Raw genomic sequence first — 16,298 nt, 5'->3', positions numbered from 1 at the left:
TACTGATTTTTCCTGTCTGAATTTGTCGCACAGAAAGTTGCAGGCCAAATATGTGTGACATTTCTGCGACTTTAGCTTCTAGAGCATTTTTACAACATTATACATAGGTGCTGAATACATAAAAAGCGACTGTTCAGCGACAGACAAGTCGCATCGGCTGAAAGTAGGCCAGAATGTCAGTCCATGTTGGAGCAGGTTTAGATACAGTCTAAAGCATAGATCTCAAAGTCTGTGCACAGAATTTAGCAAGGGCCTCGCACCTTCTGATGCATCAGGTAGGTGCACAATAGCATAGCCTAACCCTCTGTACTTTGGTCTATATTGATGCGGGACATAGACAGCCAGCTGATGACCAATCCATTAGTGCAATGGATGGCTGGAAGCATTTGTCTTTGCCTTTGCAATACCACAGAAGCAATGCATGGTCAATGTACAGCAATGACACACCTGTGTGAACAGCCAGGAGACCCCCCCCCCCCCATGTTATGTTACATAGTTACATAGTTAGTACGGTCGAAAAAAGACATATGTCCATCACGTTCAACCAGGGAATTAAGGGGTAGGGGTGTGGCGCGATATTGGGGAAGGGATGAGATTTTATATTTCTTCATAAGCATTAATCTTATTTTGTCAATTAGGAACATTCAGCACCCACCCGCTATCAAGGCAGCTGCCTATCATGTCATGCCCTACCTGCACAGGTGTGCTGGCTACTCAAATGATCCAATTAAGGAGGCCATTTAGTCAGCAGCAGCAGAAGTCCTGTGCCTGGACGCTCCAACAGGGGCCAGACACAAGCAGAAGCAGAAGCAGCAGAAGCAGCAGCAGCACCACCTTTTGTTTTTTGGCTGCAGCAGCAGCAAGGCCCACAGGGCTGGCTAGCTGGCTAGCCAGCAAGCAGGTAGCAATGAAAGTAGGAATCTTTCTTTTTAACCCTGTAAGGGGGTGGTGCACTGTACCCGAAGATACTGCCATATCGGGTCAATGCATAGGGCGACGGAAGCAAGCTTCGAAATCGGCCCCCGTTCTCAAAAATCCATTTAATATATGGTCCCCAGATAGGGGACGTATCAGATATTAAACTGATAAGAACAGATACTACACTTGATCTTAGCCAAAAGGCCGAGAAGCGATAACCGTGAAAGGGGCGGGCCCAACAAGGTCCCCTTCATGGGCACTATCACTGCTTGCTGTCAGGGAGGCTGCCAGACAATTTTCCATGCACACTCTGGGCTGGGGGGCAGTCAACCACCAGTACACACAGCAGAACCTAAACCCATACCATTATTGCTAAGCAGCAAGACAGGGGCCCATTGCACTCCCACGGGGCCTTTTTAAATGCAATCCATAACCCGGATTTGCCAGGAACCCTTCTTACTCCTCCTACTTGCATGTGACACTGGGCTTAGGATCTGCATAGGAAACACACACACAAGCACACACCTACCTTTGTTGCCTGCAGATGCCTCCTTGGCTGTCTACAAACGGTATCAAACCAACACCCACGGGAAGCTGTAAGCATAGAGGACATGCCTGCACCCCATTGGACTTACCTGTGTGGGTTAAATCCGGGTTATTTGACAACCTATGGCGGTGATGGTTCTGCTCAGGCAGAGCAGTGCTGATGCTCCTCATAAAGCTGTCGCTGCTGTGAAGGTTCTAGGTGACATCACAAATCCCTTTGGTTACATACACAACAAAGCTGGGTTGTTGTTGTTTACACTCTGCAAGGCCTGTGGAAGTGAGTGACATCATAGCACTGTAGTTCTGAGGGTTCAAGATGGATGCAACAATCTCCTGTTGCTTCTATGAAGGCCGTAATAGACGACATCACCAAACAGCTCCATAGTCACATACACAGCAAAGGAGAGATGTTGTTTACACCTAGTGATGTCAGTGGTATTGAGTGACATCACAGCACAGTGCTAAGGCTCCTGGGCCTGGACACAGCAGCGGCTGCAATATCTCAACGGAGAATACGTTTATATCTATGTGTGTGTGTGCGCATATATATATATATATATATATATATTTCTCCGCCGAAATCACTTTTAAACCCATTTCCACCTTTTTTTCCCTTCTCTTCCTCTTACTTTTTTTTCACGTTTTTTTACGTTTTTCTCCTTTTCGCCTCTTTTCTGGGCGTATTATTCTTCTTTTTCTTCTTTTTTTTCGTCTAATGCATACCCCATCAGTGCAGCAATGCTTATTCAATACCGCCAGCAGATGGAGACACTGGGGGATAATTTTCTAAGGATTTATACTGATTTTTCCTGTCTGAATTTGTCGCACAGAAAGTTGCAGGCCAAATATGTGTGACATTTCTGCGACTTTAGCTTCTAGAGCATTTTTACAACATTATACATAGGTGCTGAATACATAAAAAGCGACTGTTCAGCGACAGACAAGTCGCATCGGCTGAAAGTAGGCCAGAATGTCAGTCCATGTTGGAGCAGGTTTAGATACAGTCTAAAGCATAGATCTCAAAGTCTGTGCACAGAATTTAGCAAGGGCCTCGCACCTTCTGATGCATCAGGTAGGTGCACAATAGCATAGCCTAACCCTCTGTACTTTGGTCTATATTGATGCGGGACATAGACAGCCAGCTGATGACCAATCCATTAGTGCAATGGATGGCTGGAAGCATTTGTCTTTGCCTTTGCAATACCACAGAAGCAATGCATGGTCAATGTACAGCAATGACACACCTGTGTGAACAGCCAGGAGACCCCCCCCCCCCCCCCCCATGTTATGTTACATAGTTACATAGTTAGTACGGTCGAAAAAAGACATATGTCCATCACGTTCAACCAGGGAATTAAGGGGTAGGGGTGTGGCGCGATATTGGGGAAGGGATGAGATTTTATATTTCTTCATAAGCATTAATCTTATTTTGTCAATTAGGAACATTCAGCACCCACCCGCTATCAAGGCAGCTGCCTATCATGTCATGCCCTACCTGCACAGGTGTGCTGGCTACTCAAATGATCCAATTAAGGAGGCCATTTAGTCAGCAGCAGCAGAAGTCCTGTGCCTGGACGCTCCAACAGGGGCCAGACACAAGCAGAAGCAGAAGCAGCAGAAGCAGCAGCAGCACCACCTTTTGTTTTTTGGCTGCAGCAGCAGCAAGGCCCACAGGGCTGGCTAGCTGGCTAGCCAGCAAGCAGGTAGCAATGAAAGTAGGAATCTTTCTTTTTAACCCTGTAAGGGGGTGGTGCACTGTACCCGAAGATACTGCCATATCGGGTCAATGCATAGGGCGACGGAAGCAAGCTTCGAAATCGGCCCCCGTTCTCAAAAATCCATTTAATATATGGTCCCCAGATAGGGGACGTATCAGATATTAAACTGATAAGAACAGATACTACACTTGATCTTAGCCAAAAGGCCGAGAAGCGATAACCGTGAAAGGGGCGGGCCCAACAAGGTCCCCTTCATGGGCACTATCACTGCTTGCTGTCAGGGAGGCTGCCAGACAATTTTCCATGCACACTCTGGGCTGGGGGGCAGTCAACCACCAGTACACACAGCAGAACCTAAACCCATACCATTATTGCTAAGCAGCAAGACAGGGGCCCATTGCACTCCCACGGGGCCTTTTTAAATGCAATCCATAACCCGGATTTGCCAGGAACCCTTCTTACTCCTCCTACTTGCATGTGACACTGGGCTTAGGATCTGCATAGGAAACACACACACAAGCACACACCTACCTTTGTTGCCTGCAGATGCCTCCTTGGCTGTCCCCAAACGGTATCAAACCAACACCCACGGGAAGCTGTAAGCATAGAGGACATGCCTGCACCCCATTGGACTTACCTGTGTGGGTTAAATCCGGGTTATTTGACAACCTATGGCGGTGATGGTTCTGCTCAGGCAGAGCAGTGCTGATGCTCCTCATAAAGCTGTCGCTGCTGTGAAGGTTCTAGGTGACATCACAAATCCCTATGGTTACATACACAACAAAGCTGGGTTGTTGTTGTTTACACTCTGCAAGGCCTGTGGAAGTGAGTGACATCATAGCACTGTAGTTCTGAGGGTTCAAGATGGATGCAACAATCTCCTGTTGCTTCTATGAAGGCCGTAATAGACGACATCACCAAACAGCTCCATAGTCACATACACAGCAAAGGAGAGATGTTGTTTACACCTAGTGATGTCAGTGGTATTGAGTGACATCACAGCACAGTGCTAAGGCTCCTGGGCCTGGACACAGCAGCGGCTGCAATATCTCAACGGAGAATACGTTTATATCTATGTGTGTGTGTGCGCATATATATATATATATATATATATATATATATATATATATATTTCTCCGCCGAAATCACTTTTAAACCCATTTCCACCTTTTTTTCCCTTCTCTTCCTCTTACTTTTTTTTCACGTTTTTTTACGTTTTTCTCCTTTTCGCCTCTTTTCTGGGCGTATTATTCTTCTTTTTCTTCTTTTTTTCCGTCTAATGCATACCCCATCAGTGCAGCAATGCTTATTCAATACCGCCAGCAGATGGAGACACTGGGGGATAATTTTCTAAGGATTTATACTGATTTTTCCTGTCTGAATTTGTCGCACAGAAAGTTGCAGGCCAAATATGTGTGACATTTCTGCGACTTTAGCTTCTAGAGCATTTTTACAACATTATACATAGGTGCTGAATACATAAAAAGCGACTGTTCAGCGACAGACAAGTCGCATCGGCTGAAAGTAGGCCAGAATGTCAGTCCATGTTGGAGCAGGTTTAGATACAGTCTAAAGCATAGATCTCAAAGTCTGTGCACAGAATTTAGCAAGGGCCTCACACCTTCTGATGCATCAGGTAGGTGCACAATAGCATAGCCTAACCCTCTGTACTTTGGTCTATATTGATGCGGGACATAGACAGCCAGCTGATGACCAATCCATTAGTGCAATGGATGGCTGGAAGCATTTGTCTTTGCCTTTGCAATACCACAGAAGCAATGCATGGTCAATGTACAGCAATGACACACCTGTGTGAACAGCCAGGAGACCCCCCCCCCCCCCCCCCCCATGTTATGTTACATAGTTACATAGTTAGTACGGTCGAAAAAAGACATATGTCCATCACGTTCAACCAGGGAATTAAGGGGTAGGGGTGTGGCGCGATATTGGGGAAGGGATGAGATTTTATATTTCTTCATAAGCATTAATCTTATTTTGTCAATTAGGAACATTCAGCACCCACCCGCTATCAAGGCAGCTGCCTATCATGTCATGCCCTACCTGCACAGGTGTGCTGGCTACTCAAATGATCCAATTAAGGAGGCCATTTAGTCAGCAGCAGCAGAAGTCCTGTGCCTGGACGCTCCAACAGGGGCCAGACACAAGCAGAAGCAGAAGCAGCAGAAGCAGCAGCAGCACCACCTTTTGTTTTTTGGCTGCAGCAGCAGCAAGGCCCACAGGGCTGGCTAGCTGGCTAGCCAGCAAGCAGGTAGCAATGAAAGTAGGAATCTTTCTTTTTAACCCTGTAAGGGGGTGGTGCACTGTACCCGAAGATACTGCCATATCGGGTCAATGCATAGGGCGACGGAAGCAAGCTTCGAAATCGGCCCCCGTTCTCAAAAATCCATTTAATATATGGTCCCCAGATAGGGGACGTATCAGATATTAAACTGATAAGAACAGATACTACACTTGATCTTAGCCAAAAGGCCGAGAAGCGATAACCGTGAAAGGGGTGGGCCCAACAAGGTCCCCTTCATGGGCACTATCACTGCTTGCTGTCAGGGAGGCTGCCAGACAATTTTCCATGCACACTCTGGGCTGGGGGGCAGTCAACCACCAGTACACACAGCAGAACCTAAACCCATACCATTATTGCTAAGCAGCAAGACAGGGGCCCATTGCACTCCCACGGGGCCTTTTTAAATGCAATCCATAACCCGGATTTGCCAGGAACCCTTCTTACTCCTCCTACTTGCATGTGACACTGGGCTTAGGATCTGCATAGGAAACACACACACAAGCACACACCTACCTTTGTTGCCTGCAGATGCCTCCTTGGCTGTCCCCAAACGGTATCAAACCAACACCCACGGGAAGCTGTAAGCATAGAGGACATGCCTGCACCCCATTGGACTTACCTGTGTGGGTTAAATCCGGGTTATTTGACAACCTATGGCGGTGATGGTTCTGCTCAGGCAGAGCAGTGCTGATGCTCCTCATAAAGCTGTCGCTGCTGTGAAGGTTCTAGGTGACATCACAAATCCCTATGGTTACATACACAACAAAGCTGGGTTGTTGTTGTTTACACTCTGCAAGGCCTGTGGAAGTGAGTGACATCATAGCACTGTAGTTCTGAGGGTTCAAGATGGATGCAACAATCTCCTGTTGCTTCTATGAAGGCCGTAATAGACGACATCACCAAACAGCTCCATAGTCACATACACAGCAAAGGAGAGATGTTGTTTACACCTAGTGATGTCAGTGGTATTGAGTGACATCACAGCACAGTGCTAAGGCTCCTGGGCCTGGACACAGCAGCGGCTGCAATATCTCAACGGAGAATACGTTTATATCTATGTGTGTGTGTGCGCATATATATATATATATATATATATATATATATATATATATATATATATATATATTTCTCCGCCGAAATCACTTTTAAACCCATTTCCACCTTTTTTTCCCTTCTCTTCCTCTTACTTTTTTTTCACGTTTTTTTACGTTTTTCTCCTTTTCGCCTCTTTTCTGGGCGTATTATTCTTCTTTTTCTTCTTTTTTTCCGTCTAATGCATACCCCATCAGTGCAGCAATGCTTATTCAATACCGCCAGCAGATGGAGACACTGGGGGATAATTTTCTAAGGATTTATACTGATTTTTCCTGTCTGAATTTGTCGCACAGAAAGTTGCAGGCCAAATATGTGTGACATTTCTGCGACTTTAGCTTCTAGAGCATTTTTACAACATTATACATAGGTGCTGAATACATAAAAAGCGACTGTTCAGCGACAGACAAGTCGCATCGGCTGAAAGTAGGCCAGAATGTCAGTCCATGTTGGAGCAGGTTTAGATACAGTCTAAAGCATAGATCTCAAAGTCTGTGCACAGAATTTAGCAAGGGCCTCGCACCTTCTGATGCATCAGGTAGGTGCACAATAGCATAGCCTAACCCTCTGTACTTTGGTCTATATTGATGCGGGACATAGACAGCCAGCTGATGACCAATCCATTAGTGCAATGGATGGCTGGAAGCATTTGTCTTTGCCTTTGCAATACCACAGAAGCAATGCATGGTCAATGTACAGCAATGACACACCTGTGTGAACAGCCAGGAGACCCCCCCATGTTATGTTACATAGTTACATAGTTAGTACGGTCGAAAAAAGACATATGTCCATCACGTTCAACCAGGGAATTAAGGGGTAGGGGTGTGGCGCGATATTGGGGAAGGGATGAGATTTTATATTTCTTCATAAGCATTAATCTTATTTTGTCAATTAGGAACATTCAGCACCCACCCGCTATCAAGGCAGCTGCCTATCATGTCATGCCCTACCTGCACAGGTGTGCTGGCTACTCAAATGATCCAATTAAGGAGGTCATTTAGTCAGCAGCAGCAGAAGTCCTGTGCCTGGACGCTCCAACAGGGGCCAGACACAAGCAGAAGCAGAAGCAGCAGAAGCAGCAGAAGCAGCAGCAGCACCACCTTTTGTTTTTTGGCTGCAGCAGCAGCAAGGCCCACAGGGCTGGCTAGCTGGCTAGCCAGCAAGCAGGTAGCAATGAAAGTAGGAATCTTTCTTTTTAACCCTGTAAGGGGGTGGTGCACTGTACCCGAAGATACTGCCATATCGGGTCAATGCATAGGGCGACGGAAGCAAGCTTCGAAATCGGCCCCCGTTCTCAAAAATCCATTTAATATATGGTCCCCAGATAGGGGACGTATCAGATATTAAACTGATAAGAACAGATACTACACTTGATCTTAGCCAAAAGGCCGAGAAGCGATAACCGTGAAAGGGGCGGGCCCAACAAGGTCCCCTTCATGGGCACTATCACTGCTTGCTGTCAGGGAGGCTGCCAGACAATTTTCCATGCACACTCTGGGCTGGGGGGCAGTCAACCACCAGTACACACAGCAGAACCTAAACCCATACCATTATTGCTAAGCAGCAAGACAGGGGCCCATTGCACTCCCACGGGGCCTTTTTAAATGCAATCCATAACCCGGATTTGCCAGGAACCCTTCTTACTCCTCCTACTTGCATGTGACACTGGGCTTAGGATCTGCATAGGAAACACACACACAAGCACACACCTACCTTTGTTGCCTGCAGATGCCTCCTTGGCTGTCCCCAAACGGTATCAAACCAACACCCACGGGAAGCTGTAAGCATAGAGGACATGCCTGCACCCCATTGGACTTACCTGTGTGGGTTAAATCCGGGTTATTTGACAACCTATGGCGGTGATGGTTCTGCTCAGGCAGAGCAGTGCTGATGCTCCTCATAAAGCTGTCGCTGCTGTGAAGGTTCTAGGTGACATCACAAATCCCTTTGGTTACATACACAACAAAGCTGGGTTGTTGTTGTTTACACTCTGCAAGGCCTGTGGAAGTGAGTGACATCATAGCACTGTAGTTCTGAGGGTTCAAGATGGATGCAACAATCTCCTGTTGCTTCTATGAAGGCCGTAATAGACGACATCACCAAACAGCTCCATAGTCACATACACAGCAAAGGAGAGATGTTGTTTACACCTAGTGATGTCAGTGGTATTGAGTGACATCACAGCACAGTGCTAAGGCTCCTGGGCCTGGACACAGCAGCGGCTGCAATATCTCAACGGAGAATACGTTTATATCTATGTGTGTGTGTGCGCATATATATATATATATATATATATATATATATATATATATATATTTCTCCGCCGAAATCACTTTTAAACCCATTTCCACCTTTTTTTCCCTTCTCTTCCTCTTACTTTTTTTTCACGTTTTTTTACGTTTTTCTCCTTTTCGCCTCTTTTCTGGGCGTATTATTCTTCTTTTTCTTCTTTTTTTTCGTCTAATGCATACCCCATCAGTGCAGCAATGCTTATTCAATACCGCCAGCAGATGGAGACACTGGGGGATAATTTTCTAAGGATTTATACTGATTTTTCCTGTCTGAATTTGTCGCACAGAAAGTTGCAGGCCAAATATGTGTGACATTTCTGCGACTTTAGCTTCTAGAGCATTTTTACAACATTATACATAGGTGCTGAATACATAAAAAGCGACTGTTCAGCGACAGACAAGTCGCATCGGCTGAAAGTAGGCCAGAATGTCAGTCCATGTTGGAGCAGGTTTAGATACAGTCTAAAGCATAGATCTCAAAGTCTGTGCACAGAATTTAGCAAGGGCCTCGCACCTTCTGATGCATCAGGTAGGTGCACAATAGCATAGCCTAACCCTCTGTACTTTGGTCTATATTGATGCGGGACATAGACAGCCAGCTGATGACCAATCCATTAGTGCAATGGATGGCTGGAAGCATTTGTCTTTGCCTTTGCAATACCACAGAAGCAATGCATGGTCAATGTACAGCAATGACACACCTGTGTGAACAGCCAGGAGACCCCCCCCCCCCCCCATGTTATGTTACATAGTTACATAGTTAGTACGGTCGAAAAAAGACATATGTCCATCACGTTCAACCAGGGAATTAAGGGGTAGGGGTGTGGCGCGATATTGGGGAAGGGATGAGATTTTATATTTCTTCATAAGCATTAATCTTATTTTGTCAATTAGGAACATTCAGCACCCACCCGCTATCAAGGCAGCTGCCTATCATGTCATGCCCTACCTGCACAGGTGTGCTGGCTACTCAAATGATCCAATTAAGGAGGCCATTTAGTCAGCAGCAGCAGAAGTCCTGTGCCTGGACGCTCCAACAGGGGCCAGACACAAGCAGAAGCAGAAGCAGCAGAAGCAGCAGCAGCACCACCTTTTGTTTTTTGGCTGCAGCAGCAGCAAGGCCCACAGGGCTGGCTAGCTGGCTAGCCAGCAAGCAGGTAGCAATGAAAGTAGGAATCTTTCTTTTTAACCCTGTAAGGGGGTGGTGCACTGTACCCGAAGATACTGCCATATCGGGTCAATGCATAGGGCGACGGAAGCAAGCTTCGAAATCGGCCCCCGTTCTCAAAAATCCATTTAATATATGGTCCCCAGATAGGGGACGTATCAGATATTAAACTGATAAGAACAGATACTACACTTGATCTTAGCCAAAAGGCCGAGAAGCGATAACCGTGAAAGGGGCGGGCCCAACAAGGTCCCCTTCATGGGCACTATCACTGCTTGCTGTCAGGGAGGCTGCCAGACAATTTTCCATGCACACTCTGGGCTGGGGGGCAGTCAACCACCAGTACACACAGCAGAACCTAAACCCATACCATTATTGCTAAGCAGCAAGACAGGGGCCCATTGCACTCCCACGGGGCCTTTTTAAATGCAATCCATAACCCGGATTTGCCAGGAACCCTTCTTACTCCTCCTACTTGCATGTGACACTGGGCTTAGGATCTGCATAGGAAACACACACACAAGCACACACCTACCTTTGTTGCCTGCAGATGCCTCCTTGGCTGTCCCCAAACGGTATCAAACCAACACCCACGGGAAGCTGTAAGCATAGAGGACATGCCTGCACCCCATTGGACTTACCTGTGTGGGTTAAATCCGGGTTATTTGACAACCTATGGCGGTGATGGTTCTGCTCAGGCAGAGCAGTGCTGATGCTCCTCATAAAGCTGTCGCTGCTGTGAAGGTTCTAGGTGACATCACAAATCCCTATGGTTACATACACAACAAAGCTGGGTTGTTGTTGTTTACACTCTGCAAGGCCTGTGGAAGTGAGTGACATCATAGCACTGTAGTTCTGAGGGTTCAAGATGGATGCAACAATCTCCTGTTGCTTCTATGAAGGCCGTAATAGACGACATCACCAAACAGCTCCATAGTCACATACACAGCAAAGGAGAGATGTTGTTTACACCTAGTGATGTCAGTGGTATTGAGTGACATCACAGCACAGTGCTAAGGCTCCTGGGCCTGGACACAGCAGCGGCTGCAATATCTCAACGGAGAATACGTTTATATCTATGTGTGTGTGTGCGCATATATATATATATATATATATATATATATATATATATATATATATTAATTTCTCCGCCGAAATCACTTTTAAACCCATTTCCACCTTTTTTTTCCCTTCTCTTCCTCTTACTTTTTTTTCACGTTTTTTTACGTTTTTCTCCTTTTCGCCTCTTTTCTGGGCGTATTATTCTTCTTTTTCTTCTTTTTTTTCGTCTAATGCATACCCCATCAGTGCAGCAATGCTTATTCAATACCGCCAGCAGATGGAGACACTGGGGGATAATTTTCTAAGGATTTATACTGATTTTCCTGTCTGAATTTGTCGCACAGAAAGTTGCAGGCCAAATATGTGTGACATTTCTGCGACTTTAGCTTCTAGAGCATTTTTACAACATTATACATAGGTGCTGAATACATAAAAAGCGACTGTTCAGCGACAGACAAGTCGCATCGGCTGAAAGTAGGCCAGAATGTCAGTCCATGTTGGAGCAGGTTTAGATACAGTCTAAAGCATAGATCTCAAAGTCTGTGCACAGAATTTAGCAAGGGCCTCGCACCTTCTGATGCATCAGGTAGGTGCACAATAGCATAGCCTAACCCTCTGTACTTTGGTCTATATTGATGCGGGACATAGACAGCCAGCTGATGACCAATCCATTAGTGCAATGGATGGCTGGAAGCATTTGTCTTTGCCTTTGCAATACCACAGAAGCAATGCATGGTCAATGTACAGCAATGACACACCTGTGTGAACAGCCAGGAGACCCCCCCCCCCCCCCCCCCCATGTTATGTTACATAGTTACATAGTTAGTACGGTCGAAAAAAGACATATGTCCATCACGTTCAACCAGGGAATTAAGGGGTAGGGGTGTGGCGCGATATTGGGGAAGGGATGAGATTTTATATTTCTTCATAAGCATTAATCTTATTTTGTCAATTAGGAACATTCAGCACCCACCCCGCTATCAAGGCAGCTGCCTATCATGTCATGCCCTACCTGCACAGGTGTGCTGGCTACTCAAATGATCCAATTAAGGAGGCCATTTAGTCAGCAGCAGCAGAAGTCCTGTGCCTGGACGCTCCAACAGGGGCCAGACACAAGCAGAAGCAGAAGCAGCAGAAGCAGCAGCAGCACCACCTTTTGTTTTTTGGCTGCAGCAGCAGCAAGGCCCACAGGGCTGGCTAGCTGGCTAGCCAGCAAGCAGGTAGCAATGAAAGTAGAATCTTTCTTTTTTAACCCTGTAAGGGGGTGGTGCACTGTACCCGAAGATACTGCCATATCGGGTCAATGCATAGGGCGACGGAAGCAAGCTTCGAAATCGGCCCCCGTTCTCAAAAATCCATTTAATATATGGTCCCCCAGATAGGGGACGTATCAGATATTAAACTGATAAGAACAGATACTACACTTGATCTTAGCCAAAAGGCCGAGAAGCGATAACCGTGAAAGGGGCGGGCCCAACAAGGTCCCCTTCATGGGCACTATCACTGCTTGCTGTCAGGGAGGCTGCCAGACAATTTTCCATGCACACTCTGGGCTGGGGGGCAGTCAACCACCAGTACACACAGCAGAACCTAAACCCATACCATTATTGCTAAGCAGCAAGACAGGGGCCCATTGCACTCCCACGGGGCCTTTTTAAATGCAATCCATAACCCGGATTTGCCAGGGAACCCTTCTTACTCCTCCTACTTGCATGTGACACTGGGCTTAGGATCTGCATAGGAAACACACACACAAGCACACACCTACCTTTGTTGCCTGCAGATGCCTCCTTGGCTGTCCCCAAAACGGTATCAAACCAACACCCACGGGAAGCTGTAAGCATAGAGGACATGCCTGCACCCCATTGGACTTACCTGTGTGGGTTAAATCCGGGTTATTTGACAACCTATGGCGGTGATGGTTCTGCTCAGGCAGAGCAGTGCTGATGCTCCTCATAAAGCTGTCGCTGCTGTGAAGGTTCTAGGTGACATCACAAATCCCTATGGTTACATACACAACAAAGCTGGGTTGTTGTTGTTTACACTCTGCAAGGCCTGTGGAAGTGAGTGACATCATAGCACTGTAGTTCTGAGGGTTCAAGATGGATGCAACAATCTCCTGTTGCTTCTATGAAGGCCGTAATAGACGACATCACCAAACAGCTCCATAGTCACATACACAGCAAAGGAGAGATGTTGTTTACACCTAGTGATGTCAGTGGTATTGAGTGACATCACAGCACAGTGCTAAGGCTCCTGGGCCTGGACACAGCAGTGGCTGCAATATCTCAACGGAGAATACGTTTATATCTATGTGTGTGTGTGCGCATATATATATATATATATATATATATATATATATATATATATTTCTCCGCCGAAATCACTTTTAAACCCATTTCCACCTTTTTTTCCCTTCTCTTCCTCTTACTTTTTTTTCACGTTTTTTTACGTTTTTCTCCTTTTCGCCTCTTTTCTGGGCGTATTATTCTTCTTTTTCTTCTTTTTTTTCGTCTAATGCATACCCCATCAGTGCAGCAATGCTTATTCAATACCGCCAGCAGATGGAGACACTGGGGGATAATTTTCTAAGGATTTATACTGATTTTCCTGTCTGAATTTGTCGCACAGAAAGTTGCAGGCCAAATATGTGTGACATTTCTGCGACTTTAGCTTCTAGAGCATTTTTTACAACATTATACATAGGTGCTGAATACATAAAAAGCGACTGTTCAGCGACAGACAAGTCGCATCGGCTGAAAGTAGGCCAGAATGTCAGTCCATGTTGGAGCAGGTTTAGATACAGTCTAAAGCATAGATCTCAAAGTCTGTGCACAGAATTTAGCAAGGGCCTCGCACCTTCTGATGCATCAGGTAGGTGCACAATAGCATAGCCTAACCCTCTGTACTTTGGTCTATATTGATGCGGGACATAGACAGCCAGCTGATGACCAATCCATTAGTGCAATGGATGGCTGGAAGCATTTGTCTTTGCCTTTGCAATACCACAGAAGCAATGCATGGTCAATGTACAGCAATGACACACCTGTGTGAACAGCCAGGAGACCCCCCCCCCCCCCCCCCATGTTATGTTACATAGTTACATAGTTAGTACGGTCGAAAAAAGACATATGTCCATCACGTTCAACCAGGGAATTAAGGGGTAGGGGTGTGGCGCGATATTGGGGAAGGGATGAGATTTTATATTTCTTCATAAGCATTAATCTTATTTTGTCAATTAGGAACATTCAGCACCCACCCCGCTATCAAGGCAGCTGCCTATCATGTCATGCCCTACCTGCACAGGTGTGCTGGCTACTCAAATGATCCAATTAAGGAGGCCATTTAGTCAGCAGCAGCAGAAGTCCTGTGCCTGACGCTCCAACAGGGGCCAGACACAAGCAGAAGCAGAAGCAGCAGAAGCAGCAGCAGCACCACCTTTTGTTTTTTGGCTGCAGCAGCAGCAAGGCCCACAGGGCTGGCTAGCTGGCTAGCCAGCAAGCAGGTAGCAATGAAAGTAGGAATCTTTCTTTTTAACCCTGTAAGGGGGTGGTGCACTGTACCCGAAGATACTGCCATATCGGGTCAATGCATAGGGCGACGGAAGCAAGCTTCGAAATCGGCCCCCGTTCTCAAAAATCCATTTAATATATGGTCCCCAGATAGGGGACGTATCAGATATTAAACTGATAAGAACAGATACTACACTTGATCTTAGCCAAAAGGCCGAGAAGCGATAACCGTGAAAGGGGCGGGCCCAACAAGGTCCCCTTCATGGGGCACTATCACTGCTTGCTGTCAGGGAGGCTGCCAGACAATTTTCCATGCACACTCTGGGCTGGGGGGCAGTCAACCACCAGTACACACAGCAGAACCTAAACCCATACCATTATTGCTAAGCAGCAAGACAGGGGCCCATTGCACTCCCACGGGGCCTTTTTAAATGCAATCCATAACCCGGATTTGCCAGGAACCCTTCTTACTCCTCCTACTTGCATGTGACACTGGGCTTAGGATCTGCATAGGAAACACACACACAAGCACACACCTACCTTTGTTGCCTGCAGATGCCTCCTTGGCTGTCCCCAAACGGTATCAAACCAACACCCACGGGAAGCTGTAAGCATAGAGGACATGCCTGCACCCCATTGGACTTACCTGTGTGGGTTAAATCCGGGTTATTTGACAACCTATGGCGGTGATGGTTCTGCTCAGGCAGAGCAGTGCTGATGCTCCTCATAAAGCTGTCGCTGCTGTGAAGGTTCTAGGTGACATCACAAATCCCTATGGTTACATACACAACAAAGCTGGGTTGTTGTTGTTTACACTCTGCAAGGCCTGTGGAAGTGAGTGACATCATAGCACTGTAGTTCTGAGGGTTCAAGATGGATGCAACAATCTCCTGTTGCTTCTATGAAGGCCGTAATAGACGACATCACCAAACAGCTCCATAGTCACATACACAGCAAAGGAGAGATGTTGTTTACACCTAGTGATGTCAGTGGTATTGAGTGACATCACAGCACAGTGCTAAGGCTCCTGGGCCTGGACACAGCAGTGGCTGCAATATCTCAACGGAGAATACGTTTATATCTATGTGTGTGTGTGCGCATATATATATATATATATATATATATATATATATATATATATATATATATATATATATATTTCTCCGCCGAAATCACTTTTAAACCCATTTCCACCTTTTTTTCCCTTCTCTTCCTCTTACTTTTTTTTCACGTTTTTTTACGTTTTTCTCCTTTTCGCCTCTTTTCTGGGCGTATTATTCTTCTTTTTCTTCTTTTTTTTCGTCTAATGCATACCCCATCAGTGCAGCAATGCTTATTCAATACCGCCAGCAGATGGAGACACTGGGGGATAATTTTCTAAGGATTTATACTGATTTTTTCCTGTCTGAATTTGTCGCACAGAAAGTTGCAGGCCAAATATGTGTGACATTTCTGCGACTTTAGCTTCTAGAGCATTTTTACAACATTATACATAGGTGCTGAATACATAAAAAGCGACTGTTCAGCGACAGACAAGTCGCATCGGCTGAAAGTAGGCCAGAATGTCAGTCCATGTTGGAGCAGGTTTAGATACAGTCTAAAGCATAGATCTCAAAGTCTGTGCACAGAATTTAGCAAGGGCCTCGCACCTTCTGATGCATCAGGTAGGTGCACAATAGCATAGCCTAA

General features: G+C 46.1%; 7 non-coding genes across 7 annotated transcripts; all 7 read right to left on the bottom strand.

Moving 5' to 3' along the window:
- Window positions 1-943: 943 nt before the first annotated feature.
- LOC130326616 (U2 spliceosomal RNA) lies at window positions 944-1,134 on the bottom strand. The gene has a single exon (XR_008871193.1). It is a non-coding gene; the product is annotated as a U2 spliceosomal RNA (small nuclear RNA).
- A 2,075-nt stretch (window positions 1,135-3,209) lies between these two features.
- LOC130326628 (U2 spliceosomal RNA) lies at window positions 3,210-3,400 on the bottom strand. The gene has a single exon (XR_008871205.1). It is a non-coding gene; the product is annotated as a U2 spliceosomal RNA (small nuclear RNA).
- A 2,093-nt stretch (window positions 3,401-5,493) lies between these two features.
- LOC130326627 (U2 spliceosomal RNA) lies at window positions 5,494-5,684 on the bottom strand. The gene has a single exon (XR_008871204.1). It is a non-coding gene; the product is annotated as a U2 spliceosomal RNA (small nuclear RNA).
- A 2,101-nt stretch (window positions 5,685-7,785) lies between these two features.
- LOC130326626 (U2 spliceosomal RNA) lies at window positions 7,786-7,976 on the bottom strand. Its single transcript, XR_008871203.1, has one exon. It is a non-coding gene; the product is annotated as a U2 spliceosomal RNA (small nuclear RNA).
- Window positions 7,977-10,066: 2,090 nt separating this feature from the next.
- LOC130326625 (U2 spliceosomal RNA) lies at window positions 10,067-10,257 on the bottom strand. The gene has a single exon (XR_008871202.1). It is a non-coding gene; the product is annotated as a U2 spliceosomal RNA (small nuclear RNA).
- Window positions 10,258-12,359: 2,102 nt separating this feature from the next.
- Window positions 12,360-12,551, bottom strand: LOC130326624 (U2 spliceosomal RNA). The gene has a single exon (XR_008871201.1). It is a non-coding gene; the product is annotated as a U2 spliceosomal RNA (small nuclear RNA).
- Window positions 12,552-14,644: 2,093 nt separating this feature from the next.
- LOC130326615 (U2 spliceosomal RNA) lies at window positions 14,645-14,835 on the bottom strand. The gene has a single exon (XR_008871192.1). It is a non-coding gene; the product is annotated as a U2 spliceosomal RNA (small nuclear RNA).
- Window positions 14,836-16,298: the final 1,463 nt, after the last annotated feature.

The sequence above is a fragment of the Hyla sarda genome, unplaced genomic scaffold (assembly GCF_029499605.1).
Source record: "Hyla sarda isolate aHylSar1 unplaced genomic scaffold, aHylSar1.hap1 scaffold_2850, whole genome shotgun sequence".
Classification (NCBI taxonomy): Eukaryota; Metazoa; Chordata; class Amphibia; order Anura; family Hylidae; genus Hyla; species Hyla sarda.
The sequence above is the reverse complement of the archived record's forward strand: the minus strand, read 5'-3'. Positions and strand labels throughout refer to the sequence as shown.